Source organism: Oncorhynchus mykiss, chromosome 30, assembly GCF_057628025.1.
Source record: "Oncorhynchus mykiss isolate SJ-2025 chromosome 30, ASM5762802v1, whole genome shotgun sequence".
Taxonomy (NCBI): domain Eukaryota; kingdom Metazoa; phylum Chordata; class Actinopteri; order Salmoniformes; family Salmonidae; genus Oncorhynchus; species Oncorhynchus mykiss.
In genome coordinates this window covers 7,595,001-7,615,000 of record NC_143051.1, presented here as the reverse complement: position 1 = coordinate 7,615,000, position 20,000 = coordinate 7,595,001, and positions in this window count along the sequence as shown.

The window sequence follows — 20,000 nt, the reverse complement described above, 5'->3', positions numbered from 1 at the left end:
GGAGGAGAGAGGGGAGGAGAGGAGGGGAAGAGAGGAGGAGAGAGGAGGAGGGAGAGAGGAGGAGGAGAAGAGAGGAGGAGAGGAGGAAAGGAGAGGAGGAGAAGAGAGGAGGAGAGGAGAGGAGGAGAAGAGGAGAGGAGAGGAGAGGAGAGGAGAGGAGAGGAGAGGAGAGGAGAGAGAGGAGAGGAGAGGAGAGAGAGAGGAGAGGAGAGGAGAGAGAGAGAGGAGTTTAAGGTACATGAGTTAATGTGCTAACTGTTGTAGAGACATGTTGGGGACTACAGTCACAGACCAGCTATAGGCCATGTAGAGACCAGTGGAGGCCCCTCAGAGGAGGAAGGGGATGACCATCCTCCTCAGTGAATTTCACAAAAATATAAATATTGAAACATTTGAAAAGTTATAATTTTTAGTTAAAGCTATACTAAATATATTCACATGTAACCAAATAATGGATTAAAACAATTCTATTTTTTAAAAAGGTCTACAGTAGCCTCATCGGCACTCTGTAGGGTAGCATGGTGTAGCCGGAGGACAGCTAGCTTCCATCCTCCTCTGGGTACATTGACTTCAATACAAAACCTATGAGGCTCATGGTTCTCACCCCCTTCCATAGACTTAGACAGTGATTATGACAACTTTTCGAGGACGCCCTCCAGCCTATCAGAGCTCTTGCAGCATAAACTGACATGTTGTCCACCCAATCAAATGATCCAAGAATACAGAACGCATAAGCTACAGCTATCTAGCTAGCACTACAGTGCATCAAATGTGGAGAGTAGTTGACTAAAAGAGAGAGAAAGAAAATTGTTTAACAGTTTTGATCAAATTATTTTCTTCAAAAATTAAGGAGAAGCAAGAGAGAGAGGTTGTTATTTTTTTTTCACTTTCAGTTTCACTTACTTAGCTAGCAAATGCAGCTAGCTAGTTTAGCCTACTGACACACCCTGCTCAATCAGAGGAATGCTATGTTAGCTAGCCGGCTATAACAGAGAGATGCTATGTTAGCCTGCCGGCTATAACAGAGGGATGCTATGTTAGCTAGCTGGCAATAACAGAGGGATGCTATGTTAGCTAGCTGGCTATAACAGAGGAATGCTATGTTAGCTAGCTGGCTATAACAGAGGGATGCTATGTTAGCTAGCTGGCTATAACAGAGGGATGCTATGTTAGCTAGCCGGCTATGACAGAGGGATGCTATGTTAGCTAGCTGGCTATAACTATCCAACACAACACTAGAGATCTTCCAAGTAAAGGTAGTGTAAAGCTTTTGGTTTTACAAATGTACTGACATTTACTTCTGACCTGTTACACCCTCGACAACCACTGTGATTATTATTATTTGACCATGCTGGTCATTTATGAACATTTGAACATCTTGGCCATGTTCTGTTATAATCTCCACCCGGCACAATTAGAAGAGGACTGGCCACCCACATAGCCTGGTTCCTCTCTAGCTTTCTTCCTAGGTTCTGGCCTTTCTAGGGAGTTTTTCCTAGCCACCGTGCTTCTACACCTGCATTGCTTGCTGCGTGGGGTTTTAGGCTGGGTTTCTGTACAGCACTTTGTGACATCAGCTGATGTTAGAAGGGCTTTATAAATACATTTGATTGATTGATTGATTAATATTGCCACCGGGACCCACCAGTGGAAGTGCTAAACTTCTTACTGACTATACACTGGGGCTCCCGAGTGAAAGTAAAGTCCACAAACGAAGAGAAAAGGTGAGAAGAGGAGGAGAGTGCACAAATGAGAGAAGGAATACAATGTGGCTGCTATGAAAGTGAACTGTGATCAGGGGTGTATTCATTCATGTTGAAAAACGTTTCTTAAATGCAAGCAAACGGAACTAAAGTCTCATTTGCAACTGTTGGACTAATGATTACACCCTGGGTCAGCTAGATGCAGGCAAGAGTGTACAAGGTGCTATTGAATGTGTCACTGTCTGTCACCTCAAAATGTGTCTCTCGACTTGTGTGCACCTACGTTGTAAACTTTCAATTCATAGACAAGGTTTGTAACAACCTCATGACGGGTATAGAGACAATTAGAGTATCATGTAGTAGCCTAAACCTATCACTGTTACGTTGAACTGGGTGAATGGAATATGAATGACAGTAACCTAAACCTATCACTGTTACATTGAACAGAGTGAATATGAATGACAGTAACCTAAACCTGTCACCGTTAGATTGAACTGGGGTGAATATGAATGACAGTAACCTAAACCTTTCACTGTTACATTGAACTGGGTGAATATGAATGACAGTAACCTAAACCTATCACTGTTACATTGAACTGGGTGAATATGAATGACAGTAACCTAAACCTGTCACTGTTACATTGAACTGGGTGAATGGAATATGAATGACAGTAACCTAAACCTATCACTGTTACATTGAACTGGGTGAATATGAATGACAGTAACCTAAACCTGTCACTGTTACATTGAACTATGTGAATATGAATGACAGTAACCTAAACCTATCACTGTTACATTGAACTGGGTGAATATGAATGACAGTAACCTAAACCTGTCACTGTTACATTGAACTGGGTGAATATGAATGACAGTAACCTAAACCTGTCACTGTTACATTGAACAGGGTGAATATGAATGACAGTAACCTAAACCAATCACTGTTACATTGAACTGGTGAATGGAATATGATGGACAGTCATCCAATATGCTGTAACAGAAATACGGCCATGAACAAAAATCTCAGTAGGTGTGGTTACACACTGGGGGAATCTCAGTAGGTGTGGTTACACACTGGGGGAATCTCAGTAGGTGTGGTTACACACTGGGGGAATCTCAGTGGGTTTAGTCAGACACTGGGTGAATCTCAGTGGGCCTAGTTCGATACTGGGTGAATCTCAGTGGGTTTAGTTACACACTGGGGGAATCTCAGTGGGTTTAGTTACACACTGGGGGAATCTCAGTGGGTTTAGTTACACAATGGGGGAATCTCAGTGGGCCTAGTTCGACACTGGGTGAATCTCAGTGGGCCTAGTTCGACACTGGGTGAATCTCAGTGGGTTTAGTTACACACTGGGGGAATCTCAGTGGGTTTAGTTACACACTGGGGGAATCTCAGTGGGTTTAGTTACACACTGGGGGAATCTCAGTGGGCCTAGTTCGACACTGGGTGAATCTCAGTTGGCCTAGTTCGATACTGGGTGAATCTCAGTGGGTTTAGTTACACACTGGGGGAATCTCAGTGGGTTTAGTTACACACTGGGGGAATCTCAGTGGGTTTAGTTACACACTGGGGGAATCTCAGTGGGCCTAGTTCGACACTGGGTGAATCTCAGTGGGTTTAGTTACACACTGGGGGAATCTCAGTGGGCCTAGTTCGACACTGGGTGAATCTCAGTGGGTTTAGTTACACACTGGAGGAATCTCAGTGGGTTTAGTTACACACTGGGGGAATCTCAGTGGGTTTAGTTACACACTGGGTGAATCTCAGTGGGTTTAGTTACACACTGGGGGAATCTCAGTGGATTTAGTTACACACTGGGGGAATCTCAGTGGGTTTAGTTACACACTGGGGGAATCTCAGTGGGCCTATTTCGACACTGGGTGAATCTCAGTGGGTTTAGTTACACACTGGGGGAATCTCAGTGGACCTAGTTCGACACTGGTTGAATCTCAACTGTATTTCCCTGGTTCCTTGTGTCCTCTATCCTCACATCCTTCTCACCACACATTGGAAGAAAGGACGCAAGAAATGAGAATGTAAGAAATCAAGGGCAGGAAATTGAGATTCTCCCGTTGCTTAGATACCATACACAGTATAGTAAATATAAACAGTGTAAATGAATGTACTGTTTTGAAAGTAGGTGTTACACATTAGCTTTAGATTCATTTTAGATTTGTCCGCATGACACGACTCACAGGAAATAGACCAGAACGCTCTCTTCCTGTGCTGTAGTTCTGAGTGAGACTCTGCATCGTTTTATATATCTGTATATTTATATCTCTCTCTCTCTCTCTCGTAGACTCGGGGTGCTTGGCCTACTGTAATAAGAGACTGTTGTAGTAAATTTTTCATGTAAATGAACTGAGGAATTGAATATAGACTTTTAGTAACTGTATAGAGATAGAGTATTATCTCCGCACTTACGTAATTTAGCTCCAGAACTTAATTAAATATATTGATTGACTACCTGTTTATTTACGACTTGCTAATTGGTCTAACAGGTGGTCTGGTTTATAACGGAGGTGCAATTGGCTGTCTGGTCTGTATACAGTGTCTTAATTGGTCATCTGGTCTGTATACAGTGTCTTAATTGGTAATCTGGTCTGTATACAGTGTCTTAATTGGTCATCCGGTCTGTATACAGTGTCTTAATTGGTCATCTGGTCTGTATACAGTGTCCTAATTGGTCATCTGGTTTGTATCACTGACATTCTCAACATGTCCCTGATTGAGTCTGTAATATCAACATGTTTCAAGCAGACCACCATAGTCCCTGTGCCTAAGAACACAAAGGCAACCTGCCTAAATGACTACAGACTCGTAGCACTCACGTCCGTAGCCATGAAGTGCTTTGAAAGGCTGATATTGGCTCACATCAACGCCATTATCCCAGAAACACTAGACCCAATTCAATTTGCATACCACCCAAAACGATCCACGGATGATGCAATCTCTATTGCACTCCACACTGCTCTTTCCCACCTGGACAAAAGGAACACCTATGTGAGAATGCTATTCATTGACTACAGCTCAGTGTTCAATACCATATTACCCTCAAAGCTCATCACTAAGCTAAGGATCCTGGGACTAAACACCTCCCTCTGCAACTGGATCCTGGACTTCCTGACAGGCCGCCCCCAGGTGGTGAGGGCAGGTGGTAGCAACACATCTGCCACGCTGATCCTCAACACTGGAGCTCCCCAGGGGTGCGTGCTCAGTCCCCTCCTGTACTCCCTGTTCACCCACGACTGCATGGTCAGGCACTACTCCAATACCATCATGAAGTTTGCTGACGACACAACAGTGGTAGGCCTGATCACCGACAACGACGAGACAGCCTATAGGGAGGAGGTCAGAGACCTGGCAGGGTGGTGCCAGAATAACAACCTATCCCTCAACGTAACCAAGACTAAGGAGATGATTGTGGACTACAGGAAAGGGGCCCCGAGCACGCCCCCATTCTCATCAACGGGGCTGTAGTGGAGCAGGTTGAGAGCTTCAAGTTCCTTGGTGTCCACATCAACAACAAACTAGAATGGTCCAAACACACCAAGACAGTCGTGAAGAGGGCACGACAAAGCCTATTCCCCCTCAGGAGACTAAAACGATTTGGCATGGGTCCTGAGATCCTCAAAAGGTTCTACAGCTGCAACATCGAGAGCATCCTGACCGGTTGCATCACTGCCTAGTACGAACATTGCTCAGCCTCCGACAGCAAGGCAGGGTGGTGCATATGGCCCAGTACATCACTGGGGTAAAGCTGCCTGCCATCCAGGACCTCTACACCAGGCAGTGTCAGAGGAAGGCCCTAAAAATTGTCAAAGACCCCAGCCACCCCAGTCATAGACTGTTCTTTATACTACTGCATGGCAAGCGGTATCGGAGTGCCAAGTCTAGGACAAAAAGGCTTCTCAACAGTTTTTACCCCCAAGACATAAGACTCCTGAACAGGTAACCAAATGGCTACCCGGACTATTTGCATTGTGTCCCCCCCCAATCCCTCTTTTACGCTGCTGCTACTCTGTTCATCATATATGCATAGTCACTTTAACTATACATTCATGTACAGTGCCTTGCGAAAGTATTCGGCCCCCTTGAACTTTGCAACCTTTTGCCACATTTCAGGCTTCAAACATAAAGATATAAAACTGTATTTTTTTGTGAAGAATCATCAACAAGTGGGACACAATCATGAAGTGGAACGACATTTATTGTATATTTCAAACTTTTTTAACAAATCAAAAACTGAAAAAGTGGGCGTGCAAAATTATTCAGCCCCCTTAAGTTAATACTTTGTAGCGCCACCTTTTGCTGCGATTACATCTGTAAGTCGCTTGGGGTATGTCTCTATCAGTTTTGCACATCGAGAGAATGACATTTTTTCCCATTCCTCCTTGCAAAACAGCTCGAGCTCAGTGAGGTTGGATGGAGAGCATTTGTGAACAGCAGTTTTCAGTTCTTTCCACAGATTCTCGATTGGATTCAGGTCTGGACTTTGACTTGGCCATTCTAACACCTGGATATGTTTATTTTTGAACCATTCCATTGTAGATTTTGCTTTATGTTTTGGATCATTGTCTTGTTGGAAGACAAATCTCCGTCCCAGTCTCAGGTCTTTTGCAGACTCCATCAGGTTTTCTTCCAGAATGGTCCTGTATTTGGCTCCATCCATCTTCCCATCAATTTGAACCATCTTCCCTGTCCCTGCTGAAGAAAAGCAGGCCCAAACCATGATGCTGCCACCACCATGTTTGACAGTGGGGATGGTGTGTTCAGCTGTGTTGCTTTTACGCCAAACATAACGTTTTGCATTGTTGCCAAAAAGTTCAATTTTGGTTTCATCTGACCAGAGCACCTTCTTCCACATGTTTGGTGTGTCTCCCAGGTGGCTTGTGGCAAACTTTAAACAACACTTTTTATGGATATCTTTAAGAAATGGCTTTCTTCTTGCCACTCTTCCATAAAGGCCAGATTTGTGCAATATACGACTGATTGTTGTCCTATGGACAGAGTCTCCCACCTCAGCTGTAGATCTCTGCAGTTCATCCAGAGTGATCATGGGCCTCTTGGCTGCATCTCTGATCAGTCTTCTCCTTGTATGAGCTGAAAGTTTAGAGGGACGGCCAGGTCTTGGTAGATTTACAGTGGTCTGATACTCCTTCCATTTCAATATTATCGCTTGCACAGTGCTCCTTGGGATGTTTAAAGCTTGGGAAATCTTTTTGTATCCAAATCCGGCTTTAAACTTCTTCACAACAGTATCTCGGACCTGCCTGGTGTGTTCCTTGTTCTTCATGATGCTCTCTGCCCTTTTAACGGACCTCTGAGACTATCACAGTGCAGGGGCATTTATACGGAGACTTGATTACACACATGTGGATTGTATTTATCATCATTAGTCATTTAGGTCAACATTGGATCATTCAGAGATCCTCAGAGCATTTCACTGTAAGGTCTACTACACCTGTGGTATTCAGCATTTCACTGTAAGGTCTACTACACCTGTTGTATTCAGCATTTCACTGTAAGGTCTACTACACCTGTTGTATTCAGCATTTCACTGTAAGGTCTACTACACCTGTTGTATTCAGCATTTCACTGTAAGGTCTACTACACCTGTTGTATTCAGCATTTCACTGTAAGGTCTACTACACCTGTTGTATTCAGCATTTCACTGTAAGGTCTACTACACCTGTTGTATTCAGCATTTCACTGTAAGGTCTACTACACCTGTTGTATTCAGCATTTCACTGTAAGGTCTACTACACCTGTTGTATTCAGCATTTCACTGTGAGGTCTACTACACCTGTTGTGTTGTATTCAGCATTTCACTGTAAGGTCTACTACACCTGTTGTATTCAGCATTTCACTGTAAGGTCTACTACACCTGTTGTATTCAGCATTTCACTGTAAGGTCTACTACACCTGTTGTATTCAGCATTTCACTGTAAGGTCTACTACACCTGTTGTATTCAGCATTTCACTGTAAGGTCTACTACACCTGTTGTATTCAGCATTTCACTGTAAGGTCTACTACACCTGTTGTATTCAGCATTTCACTGTAAGGTCTACTACACCTGTTGTATTCAGCATTTCACTGTAAGGTCTACTACACCTGTTGTATTCAGCCTTTCACTGTAAGGTCTACTACACCTGTTGTATTCAGCATTTCACTGTAAGGTCTACCTACACCTGTTGTATTCAGCATTTCACTGTAAGGTCTACCAACACCTGTTGTATTCAGCATTTCACTGTAAGGTCTACTACATCTGTTGTATTCAGCATTTCACTGTAAGGTCTACTACACCTGTTGTATTCAGCATTTCACTGTAAGGTCTACTACACCTGTTGTATTCAGCATTTCACTGTAAGGTCTACTACACCTGTTGTATTCAGCATTTCACTGTGAGGTCTACTACACCTGTTGTATTCAGCATTTCACTGTGAGGTCTACTACACCTGTTGTATTCAGCATTTCACTGTAAGGTCTACTACACCTGTTGTATTCAGCATTTCACTGTGAGGTCTACTACACCTGTTGTATTCAGCTTTTCACTGTAAGGTCTACTACACCTGTTGTATTCAGCATTTCACTGTAAGGTCTACTACAGCTGTCGTATTCAGCATTTCACTGTAAGGTCTACTACACCTGTTGTATTCAGCATTTCACTGTAAGGTCTACTACACCTGTTGTATTCAGCATTTCACTGTAAGGTCTACTACACCTGTTGTATTCAGCCTTTCACTGTAAGGTCTACTACACCTGTTGTATTCAGCATTTCACTGTAAGGTCTACTACACCTGTTGTATTCAGCATTTCACTGTAAGGTCTACTACACCTGTTGTATTCAGCCTTTCACTGTAAGGTCTACTACACCTGTTGTATTCAGCATTTCACTGTAAGGTCTACTACACCTGTTGTATTCAGCCTTTCACTGTAAGGTCTACTACACCTGTTGTATTCAGCATTTCACTGTAAGGTCTACTACACCTGTTGTATTCAGCATTTCACTGTAAGGTCTACTACACCTGTTGTATTCATCATTTCACTGTAAGGTCTACTACACCTGTTGTATTCAGCATTTCACTGTAAGGTCTACTACACCTGTTGTATTCAGCATTTCACTGTAAGGTCTACTACACCTGTTGTATTCAGCATTTCACTGTAAGGTCTACTACATCTGTTGTATTCGGCGCACGTGACAAATAAACTTTGATTTGATTTGTAATGTTTAAATGTGTTTATTTTTTATAAATTTGCGAACATTTTTGCTTTGTCGTCAGAAAGTATTGTGTGTAGATTGATGAAAAATTGGTGAAAAAATGATTTAATACATATTAGAATAAGGTTGTAACTTAACAAAATGTGGAAAAAAGTTAAGTGGTCTGAATACTTTCCAAAGGCAACGTACACAGGGGGGAGTGGTCTACCGATTCTCTTCAACTGTCAATCACTCTGGCTTCTGGCCCACCCACAGACACAACGTACACACTGAGCCCCCAGGGGGGAGGGGTCTACCGATTCTCTTCAACTGTCAATCACTCTGGCTTCTGGCCCACCCACAGACACAACGTACACACTGAGCCCCCAGGGGGGAGGGGTCTATCGATTCTCTTCAACTGTCAATCACTCTGGCTTCTGGCCCACCCACAGACACACTGAGCCCCCAGGGGGGAGGGGTCTATCGATTCTCTTCAACTGTCAATCACCCTGGCTTCTGGTCCACCCACAGACACACTGAGCCCCCAGGGGGGAGGGGTCTATCGATTCTCTTCAACTGTCAATCACTCTGGCTTCTGGCCCACCCACAGACACACTGAGCCTCTTGTCAACAATAGACCATCAGTGTAGCAGCCATGTTGTAAAATGAGGAAGTTTGTCAAAATAAAGAAACGTATTGATGTGCTGCAGATGGCCAGATAACATCACTACTGTGTATAGCAGTATTAGCCAAAAACAAATTCATCATTGTACAGTACTTCTTGTAAAAAATGTAGCTAACAATTGCTTACTTCTTGCAATATTTCTTACATTTGTCACAAATGCTTGTAAACAAATGGTACAACTGGGCCTAAATCCCCAATGCAAGCAGAGGCAGGAAGAAGTAAAAGCTCATATATAGCTGCATCGTTAATATAGTTTGGATTCTCCTCATTGTCAAACAATCGTTACATCACAAATGGCACCCTTTTCCCTATATAGTGCACTACCTGGTCAAAAGTAGTGCACTAACTGGTCAAAAATAGTGCACTATATAGGAAATAGGGTCCCATTTGAGATGTAGCTCTTGTTAAACCTGGGACATTGTTGCAGGGCTTTGATGGCACAAGCGGGGATCTCAACCAACAGAGAGTAGCAGTCGTCCAGACGGGAGAGGACAAGTGTCTGGATTAGAACCAGTGCTGCTTCCTGTGTGAGGGAAGGCTGGTACTCTACGGATGTCGTAGAGCATGAACCTGCAGGAACTAGTCACTGCTTTGATGATTGCAGAAAACGACAGGGTGTTGTCCAGGGTCACGCCAAGGTTCTTTGTACTCTGGGAGGGGGACACCGTATAGATGTGAGCTGTGATGGAGAGGTCTAGGAGCGGCCAGGCTTTCCCCGGGAGGAAGAACAACTCCGTCTTGTTAAGGTTGAGCTTGAGGTCGTTGGGCTGACATCCTAGTTGAGATATCTGCCAGGCACGCAGAGATTAATTTTGGGTGCCAGAAGGGTGAAGGAGAGAAGTATTAGACTGTCATCCTCATAGCAGTGATAGGAGAGACCATGTGAGATGTGACGGAGCTGAGTGACTTGGTTTATAGAGAGAAGATCAGTCTCGTTTGAGAGACACGTCTTGAGGCCTGACTGGTTAAGGTCAAGAAGATAATTCTGAGAGAGATACACTACCATTCAAAAGTTTGGGGTCACTGAGAAATGTCCTTGTTTTTGAAAGAAAAGCAATTTTTTTGGCCATTAAAATAACATCAAATTGATCAGAAATACAGTGTAGACATTGTTAATGTTGTAAATGACTATTGTAATTGGAAACGGCTGATTTTTTAATGGAATATCTACATATGTCATGTACTGTCATGTTGTGTCTTGTCTCTGTCCTTTCCCTTCACCCTGTCTCCCTCTGCTGGTCGTTGTTAGGTTACCTTTTCTCCCCCTCTTTCCCCCAGCTGTGCCTTGTCTCCTCCTAACCACCTCGTCACCCCTTTTCCCACCTGTTCCCTTTTTCCCTCTGATTAGGTCCCTATATCTCTCTCTGTTTCTGCTCCTGTCCTTGTCGGATTCTTGTTTGTTGTGTTTCATGCCTGAGCCAGACTATCGTCATGTTTGCTGTAACCTTGTCCTGTCCTGTCGGAATCTGCCGGTCTATCTGAGCCTACCTATGTTTGGTTATTAAAGAAGCTCTGTTTAAGTTAGTTCGCTTTTGGGTCCTCATTCACTCACCGTAACAGAAGAATCCGACCACGAATGGACCCAGCGACTTCGGATCCTCTCCACTCTGCCGTCGAGATCCAGGGAGCGATGCTAGGCAGACACGAGCAGGAATTGTCTGCTGCTCGACATGCCGTTGAGACCCTGGCCGCCCAAGTCTCCAACCTCACAGAACAGGTTCACCATCTCCGCCTCGATCCACCGGCCACTTCCAGGGCTTTCGAATCCCCGGAGCCCAGAATCAATAACCCGCCGTGTTACTCTGGGGAGCCCACTGAATGCCGCTCGTTCCTCACCCAGTGTGATATTGTGTTTTCTCTCCAGCCCAACACTTACTCCAGGAGCACTGCTCGCGTCGCCTACGTCATATCTCTCCTTATTGGACGGGCTCGTGAGTGGGGCACGGCAATCTGGGAGGCAAGGGCTGAGTGTACTAACCAGTATCAGGACTTTAAGGAGGAGATGATACGGGTTTTTGATCGATCTGTTTTTGGGGAGGAGGCTTCCAGGGCCCTGTCTTCCCTATGTCAAGGTAATCGATCCATAACAGACTACTCTATTGAGTTTCGCACTCTTGCTGCCTCCAGTGGCTGGAACGAGCCGGCTTTGCTCGCTCGTTTTTTGGAGGGTCTCCGCGCAGAGGTAAAGGATGAGATTCTCTCCCGGGAGGTTCCTTCCAGCGTGGATTCCTTGATTGAACTCGCTATTCGCATTGAGCGACGGGTTGATCTTCATCACCGAGCTCGTGGAAAGGAGCTCGCGTTCTCCGTTGCCCCCCTCTCCGCATCACTACCATCTTCCTCTGCCGGCTCGGGTGCTGAGCCCATGCAGCTGGGAGGTATCCGCATCTCGACTAAGGAGAGGGAACGGAGAATCACCAACCGCCTCTGTCTCTATTGCGGTTCCGCTGGTCATTTTGTCATTTCATGTCCAGTAAAAGGCCAGAGCTCATCAGTAAGCGGAGGGCTACTGGTGAGCGCTACTACTCCTGTCTCTCCTTCAAGATCCTGCACTACCTTGTCGGTCCATCTACGCTGGACCGGTTCGTCAGCTTCCTGCAGTGCCTTAATAGACTCTGGGGCGGAGGGCTGTTTTATGGACGAGACCTGGGCTCGGGAACATGACATTCCTCTCAGACAGTTAAAGGAGCCCACGGCCTTGTTCGCCCTGGATGGTAGTCCTCTCCCCAGGATTCAGCGTGAGACGCTACCTTTAACCCTCACTGTTTCTGGTAATCATAGTGAAACCATTTCTTTTTTAATTTTTCGTTCACCTTTTACACCTGTTGTTTTGGGCCATCCCTGGCTAGTTTGTCATAATCCTTCCATTAATTGGTCTAGTAATTCTATCCTCTCCTGGAATGTCTCTTGTCATGTGAAATGTTTAATGTCTGCTATCCCTCCTGTTTCCTCTGTCTCTTCTTCACAGGAGGAGCCTGGTGATTTGACAGGGGTGCCGGAGGAATATCACGATCTGCGCACGGTGTTCAGTCGGTCCAGGGCTACCTCTCTTCCTCCACACCGGTCGTATGATTGTAGTATTGATCTCCTTCCGGGAACTACCCCCCCCCGGGGTAGACTATACTCTCTGTCGGCTCCCGAACGTAAGGCTCTCGAAGATTATTTGTCTGTAGCTCTTGACGCGGGTACCATAGTCCCCTCCTCCTCTCCCGCCGGAGCGGGGTTTTTTTTTGTCAAGAAGAAGGACGGGTCTCTGCGCCCCTGCATAGATTATCGAGGGCTGAATGACATAACAGTGAAGAATCGTTATCCGCTTCCTCTTATGTCTTCAGCCTTCGAGATCCTGCAGGGAGCCAGGTTTTTCACTAAGTTGGACCTTCGTAACGCTTACCATCTCGTGCGCATCAGGGAGGGGGACGAGTGGAAGACGGCGTTTAACACTCCGTTAGGGCACTTTGAATACCGGGTTCTTCCTTTCGGCCTCGCTAACGCTCCAGCTGTCTTTCAGGCATTAGTCAATGATGTCCTGAGAGACATGCTGAACATCTTTGTTTTCGTTTACCTTGACGATATCCTGATTTTTTCACCGTCACTCCAGATTCATGTTCAGCACGTTCGACGTGTCCTCCAGCGCCTTTTAGAGAATTGTCTTTTTGTGAAGGCTGAGAAGTGCACTTTTCATGCCTCCTCCGTCACATTTCTCGGTTCTGTTATTTCCGCTGAAGGCATTAAGATGGATCCCGCTAAGGTCCAAGCTGTCATTGATTGGCCCGTCCCTAAGTCACGCGTCGAGCTGCAGCGCTTTCTCGGCTTCGCGAACTTCTATCGTCGTTTCATCCGTAATTTCGGTCAGGTGGCAGCTCCTCTCACAGCCCTTACTTCTGTCAAGACGTGCTTTAAGTGGTCCGTTTCCGCCCAGGGAGCTTTTGATCTCCTCAAGAATCGTTTTACATCCGCTCCTATCCTTGTTACACCTGACGTCTCTAGACAGTTCGTTGTCGAGGTTGACGCGTCAGAGGTGGGCGTGGGAGCCATTCTTTCTCAGCGCTCCCTCTCTGACGACAAGGTCCACCCATGCGCGTATTTTTCTCATCGCCTGTCGCCGTCGGAACGTAACTATGATGTGGGTAACCGCGAACTGCTCGCCATCCGGTTAGCCCTAGGCGAATGGCGACAGTGGTTGGAGGGGGCGACCGTTCCTTTTGTCGTTTGGACTGACCATAGGAACCTTGAGTACATCCGTTCTGCCAAACGACTTAATGCGCGTCAGGCGCGTTGGGCGCTGTTTTTCGCTCGTTTCGAATTCGTGATTTCTTATCGTCCGGGCTCTAAGAACACCAAGCCTGATGCTTTGTCTCGTCTCTTCAGTTCTTCAGTAGCCTCCACTGACCCCGAGGGGATTCTCCCTGAGGGGCGTGTTGTCGGGTTGACTGTCTGGGGAATTGAGAGGCAGGTAAAGCAAGCGCTCACTCACACTCCGTCGCCGCGCGCTTGTCCTAGGAACCTTCTTTTCGTTCCCGTTCCTACTCGTCTGGCCGTTCTTCAGTGGGCTCACTCTGCCAAGTTAGCCGGCCACCCTGGCGTTCGGGGTACGCTTGCTTCCATTCGCCAGCGTTTTTGGTGGTCCACCCGGGAGCATGACACGCGTCGTTTCGTGGCTGCTTGTTCGGTCTGCGCGCAGACTAAGTCCGGTAACTCTCCTCCTGCCGGCCGTCTCAGGCCGCTTCCTATTCCCTCTCGACCGTGGTCTCACATCGCCTTAGATTTTGTCACCGGACTGCCTTCGTCAGCGGGGAAGACTGTTATTCTTACGGTTGTCGATAGGTTCTCTAAGGCGGCTCATTTCATTCCCCTTGCTAAGCTTCCTTCTGCTAAAGAGACGGCACAAATCATCATCGAGAATGTTTTCAGAATTCATGGCCTTCCGTCAGACGTCGTTTCGGACAGAGGTCCGCAATTCACGTCTCAATTTTGGAGGGAGTTTTGCCGTTTGATTGGGGCTTCCGTCAGTCTCTCTTCCGGCTTTCACCCCCAGTCTAACGGTCAAGCAGAACGGGCCAATCAGACTATTGGTCGCATCTTACGCAGTCTTTCTTTTCGCAACCCTGCGTCTTGGTCAGAACAGCTCCCCTGGGCAGAATACGCCCACAACTCGCTTCCTTCGTCTGCGACCGGGCTATCTCCTTTTCAGAGTAGCCTCGGGTACCAGCCTCCGCTGTTCTCATCTCAGTTCGCCGAGTCCAGCGTCCCCTCCGCTCAGGCTTTTGTCCAACGTTGCGGGCGCACCTGGAAGAGGGTCAGGTCTGCACTTTGCCGTTATAGGACGCAGACTGTGAGGGCTGCTAATAAGCGTAGAACTAAGAGTCCTAGATATTGTCGCGGTCAGAGAGTTTGGCTCTCCACTCAGAACCTTCCCCTTAAGACGGCTTCTCGCAAGTTGACCCCGCGGTTCATTGGTCCGTTCCGTATTTCTCGGGTCATTAATCCTGTCGCAGTTCGACTTCTTCTTCCGCGATACCTTCGTCGCGTCCACCCGGTCTTCCATGTCTCCTGCATCAAGCCCGTCCTTCGCGCCCCCGCTCGTCTCCCCCCCCCCCCCCCCCATCCTTGTCGAGGGCGCACCCATCTACAGGGTCCGTAGAATTTTGGACATGCGTCCTCGGGGCCGTGGTCACCAGTACCTCGTAGATTGGGAGGGGTACGGTCCTGAGGAGAGGAGTTGGGTTCCCTCTCGGGACGTGCTGGACCGTGCGCTGATCGAGGATTTCCTCCGTTGCCGCCAGGTTTCCTCCTCGAGTGCGCCAGGAGGCGCTCGGTGAGTGGGGGGGTACTGTCATGTACTGTCATGTTGTGTCTTGTCTCTGTCCTTTCCCTTCACCCTGTCTCCCTCTGCTGGTCGTTGTTAGGTTACCTTTTCTCCCCCTCTTTCCCCCAGCTGTGCCTTGTCTCCTCCTAACCACCTCGTCACCCCTTTTCCCACCTGTTCCCTTTTTCCCTCTGATTAGGTCCCTATATCTCTCTCTGTTTCTGCTCCTGTCCTTGTCGGATTCTTGTTTGTTGTGTTTCATGCCTGAGCCAGACTATCGTCATGTTTGCTGTAACCTTGTCCTGTCCTGTCGGAATCTGCCGGTCTATCTGAGCCTACCTATGTTTGGTTATTAAAGAAGCTCTGTTTAAGTTAGTTCGCTTTTGGGTCCTCATTCACTCACCGTAACAACATAGGCGTACAGAGGCCCATTATCAGCAACCCTCACTCCTGTGTTTCAATGCCACGTTGTGTTAGCTAATCCAAGTTTATCATTTTAAAAGGCTAATTGATCATTAAAAAAACAATTATGTTAGCACAGCTAAAAACTGTTTTTCTGATTAAAGAAGCAATACAACTGGCCTTCTTTAGACTAGTTGAGTATCTGGAGCATCAGCATTTGTGGGTTCGATTACAGGCTCAAAATGGCCAGAAACAAATAACTTTCTTCTGAAACTCATCAGTCTATTCTTGTTCTGAGAAATGAACGCTATTCCATGCGAGAAATTGCAGAGAAGCTGAAGATCTAGTACAACGCTGTGTACTACTCCCTTCACAGAACAGCGCAAACTGGCTCTAACCAGAATAGAAACTGGCTCTAACAAGATATCGGTTTGTCTCTTTTTTTCACTATATATTTTACCTCTTGGTGATGTCATTTGGAAACACAATGTTAACTGTCATTGCTATGCGGATGACACACAGCTGTACATTTCGATGAAACATGGTGAAGGCCCAAAATTGCCCTCCCTGGAAGCCTGTGTTTCAGACAGGAAGTTGATGGCGGCACATGTTTTACTTTTAAACTCGGTCAAAACAGAGATGCTAGTTCTAGGTCTCAAGAAACAAAGTGCTATTCTGTTGGATCTGACCTTGGCGTTACTCTGGGACCCTGATCTCTTTTTTGAAGAACATATCAAGAATATTGAAAGGACAGCTTTTTTCCATCTTCGTAACATTGCAAAAATCAGAAAAGTTTTGTCAAAAAATTTCGCAAAAAAACGAATCCATGTTTTTGTCACTTCTAGATTAGATGTTCTGCTCTCAGGCTACCCGGATATATCTAATTTTATTTGTCACATACAAGTGTTTAGCAGATGTTCTTGCGGGTGTAAAGCACGATATAAACTTCCGTTAGTTCTAAACACGGCTGATAGAATTTTGACTAAATTGGCTTATTTTTAAGGCTAGGGCTGATTGCAATGTTTTACTGCTAACCAACAAAGCATTACATAGGCTTGCTCCTACCTATCTCTCCAATTTGGTCCTGCCGTACATACCTACACATACGCTACGGACACAAGACGCAGGCCTCCATATTGGCCCTAGAATTTCTAAGCAAACACCAGGAGACAGGGCTTTCTCTTGTAGAGCTAATTTTTTATGGACTTGGTCTCGACCTTCAAGTCTTTACTGAAGACTCATCTCTTCAGTATGTCCTATGATTGAGTGTAGTCTGGCCCAAGGGTGTGAAGGTGAACAGAAAGGCACTGGAGCGACGAACTGCCCTTGCTGTCTTTGCCTGGCCGGTTCACCTCTCTCCACTGGGATTCTCTGCCTCTGACCCTATTACGGGGGCAGGGTCACTGGCGTACTAGTGCTCTTCCATGCCGTCATTAGGAGGGGTGCATGACTTGAGTGGGTTGAGTCACTGACGTGATCTTCCATTTATACGGAGACTTGATTACACACAGGTGGGTTGTATTTATCATCATTAGTCATTTAGGTCAACATTGGATCATTCAGAGATCCTCACTGAACTTCTGGAGAGAGTTTGCTGCACTGAAAGTAAAGGGGCTGAATAATTTTGCACGCCCAATTTTTCAGTTTTTGATTTGTTAAAAAAGTTTGAAATATCCAATAAATGTCGTTCCACTTCATGATTGTGTCCCACTTGTTGTTGATTCTTCACAAAAAAATACAGTTTTATATCTTTATGTTTGAAGCCTGAAATGTGGCAAAAGGTCGCAAAGTTCAAGGGGGCCGAATACTTTCGCAAGGCACTGTAGATCTATTTATATTTATATATAGAGAGAGAGAGATAGAGAGAGAGATATTGATATATTTATATATATATATAGAGAGAGTTATAGATGTGTATATATAGAGAGAGAGAGTTATAGATGTATATATATAGAGAGAGAGTTATAGATGTATATATAGAGAGAGATAGTTATAGATGTATATAGAGAGAGAGAGTTATAGATGTATATATAGAGAGAGAGAGTTATAGATGTATATATATATAGAGAGAGAGTTATAGATGTATATATAGAGAGAGAGAGTTATAGATGTATATATAGAGGGAGAGAGTTATAGATGTGTATATATAGAGAGAGAGAGTTATAGATGTGTATATATAGAGAGAGAGTTATAGATGTATATATATAGAGAGAGTTATAGATGTATATATATAGAGATATAGATGTATATATATAGAGAGTTATAGATGTATATATAAAGAGAGTTATAGATGTATATATATAGAGAGAGAGTTATAGATGTATATATAGAGAGAGTTATAGATGTATATATAGAGAGAGTTAGAGATGTATATATATAGAGAGTTATAGATGTATATATATAGAGAGTTATAGATGTATATATAGAGAGAGTTATATATGTATATATATAGAGAGTTATAGATGTATATATAGAGAGTTATAGATGTATATATAGAGAGAGTTATAGATGTATATATATATAGAGAGTTATAGATGTATATAGAGAGAGAGTTATAGATGTATATATAGAGAGAGAGTTATAGATGTATATATATAGAGAGTTATAGATATATATATATATATATATATAGAGAGAGAGAGAGTTATAGATGTATATATAGAGGAAGAGAGTTATAGATGTATATAGAGAGAGAGTTATAGATGTATATATAGAGAGAGAGTTATAGATGTATATATATAGAGAGTTATAGATGTATATATAGAGAGAGTTATAGATGTATATATATAGAGAGTTATAGATGTATATATAGAGAGAGTTATAGATGTATATATAGAGAGAGAGAGTTATAGATGTATATATATAGAGTTATAGATGTATATAGAGAGAGAGAGTTATAGAAGTATATATAGAGAGAGAGAGTTATAGATGTATATATATATAGAGAGAGAGTTATAGATGTATATATAGAGAGAGAGAGTTATAGATGTATATATAGAGAGAGTTATAGATGTGTATATATAGAGAGAGAGAGTTATAGATGTGTATATATAGAGAGAGAGTTATAGATGTATATATATAGAGAGAGTTATAGATGTATATATATAGAGAGATATAGATGTATATATATAGAGAGTTATAGATGTATATATAAAGAGAGTTATAGATGTATATATATAGAGAGTTATAGATGTATATATATAGAGAGTTATAGATGTATATATATAGAGAGTTATAGATGTATATATATAGAGAGTTATAGATGTATATATAGAGAGAGTTATAGATGTATATATAGAGAGAGTTATATATGTATATATATAGAGAGTTATAGATGTATATATAGAGAGTTATAGATGTATATATATAGAGAGTTATAGATGTATATATAGATAGAGTTATATATGTATATATATATAGAGAGTTATAGATGTATATATATAGAGAGTTATAGATGTATATATATAGAGAGTTATAGATGTATATATAGATAGAGTTATATATGTATATATATATAGAGAGTTATAGATGTATATATATATAGAGAGAGAGAGTTATAGATGTATATATAGAGAGAGTTATAGATGTATATATATAGAGAGTTATAGATGTATATATAGAGAGAGTTATAGATGTATATATAGAGAGAGTTATAGATGTATATATATAGAGAGTTATAGATGTATATATATAGAGAGTTATAGATGTATATATAGAGAGTTATAGATGTATATATAGAGAGTTATAGATGTATATATAGATAGAGTTATAGATGTATATATAGAGAGTTATAGATGTATATAGAGAGAGAGTTATAGATGTATATATAGAGAGAGAGTTATAGATGTATATATAGATAGAGTTATATATGTATATATATAGAGAGAGTTATAGATGTATATATATAGAGAGAGAGAGAGAGTTATAGATGTATATATAGAGAGAGTTATAGATGTATATATATAGAGAGAGTTATAGATGTATATAGAGAGAGAGTTATAGATGTATATATAGAGAGAGAGTTATAGATGTATATATATAGAGAGTTATAGATATATATAGATATATATATATATATAGAGAGAGAGAGAGAGAGTTATATATGTATATATAGAGGAAGAGAGTTATAGATGTATATATAGAGAGAGTTATAGATGTATATATAGAGAGAGAGTTATAGATGTATATATATAGAGAGTTAT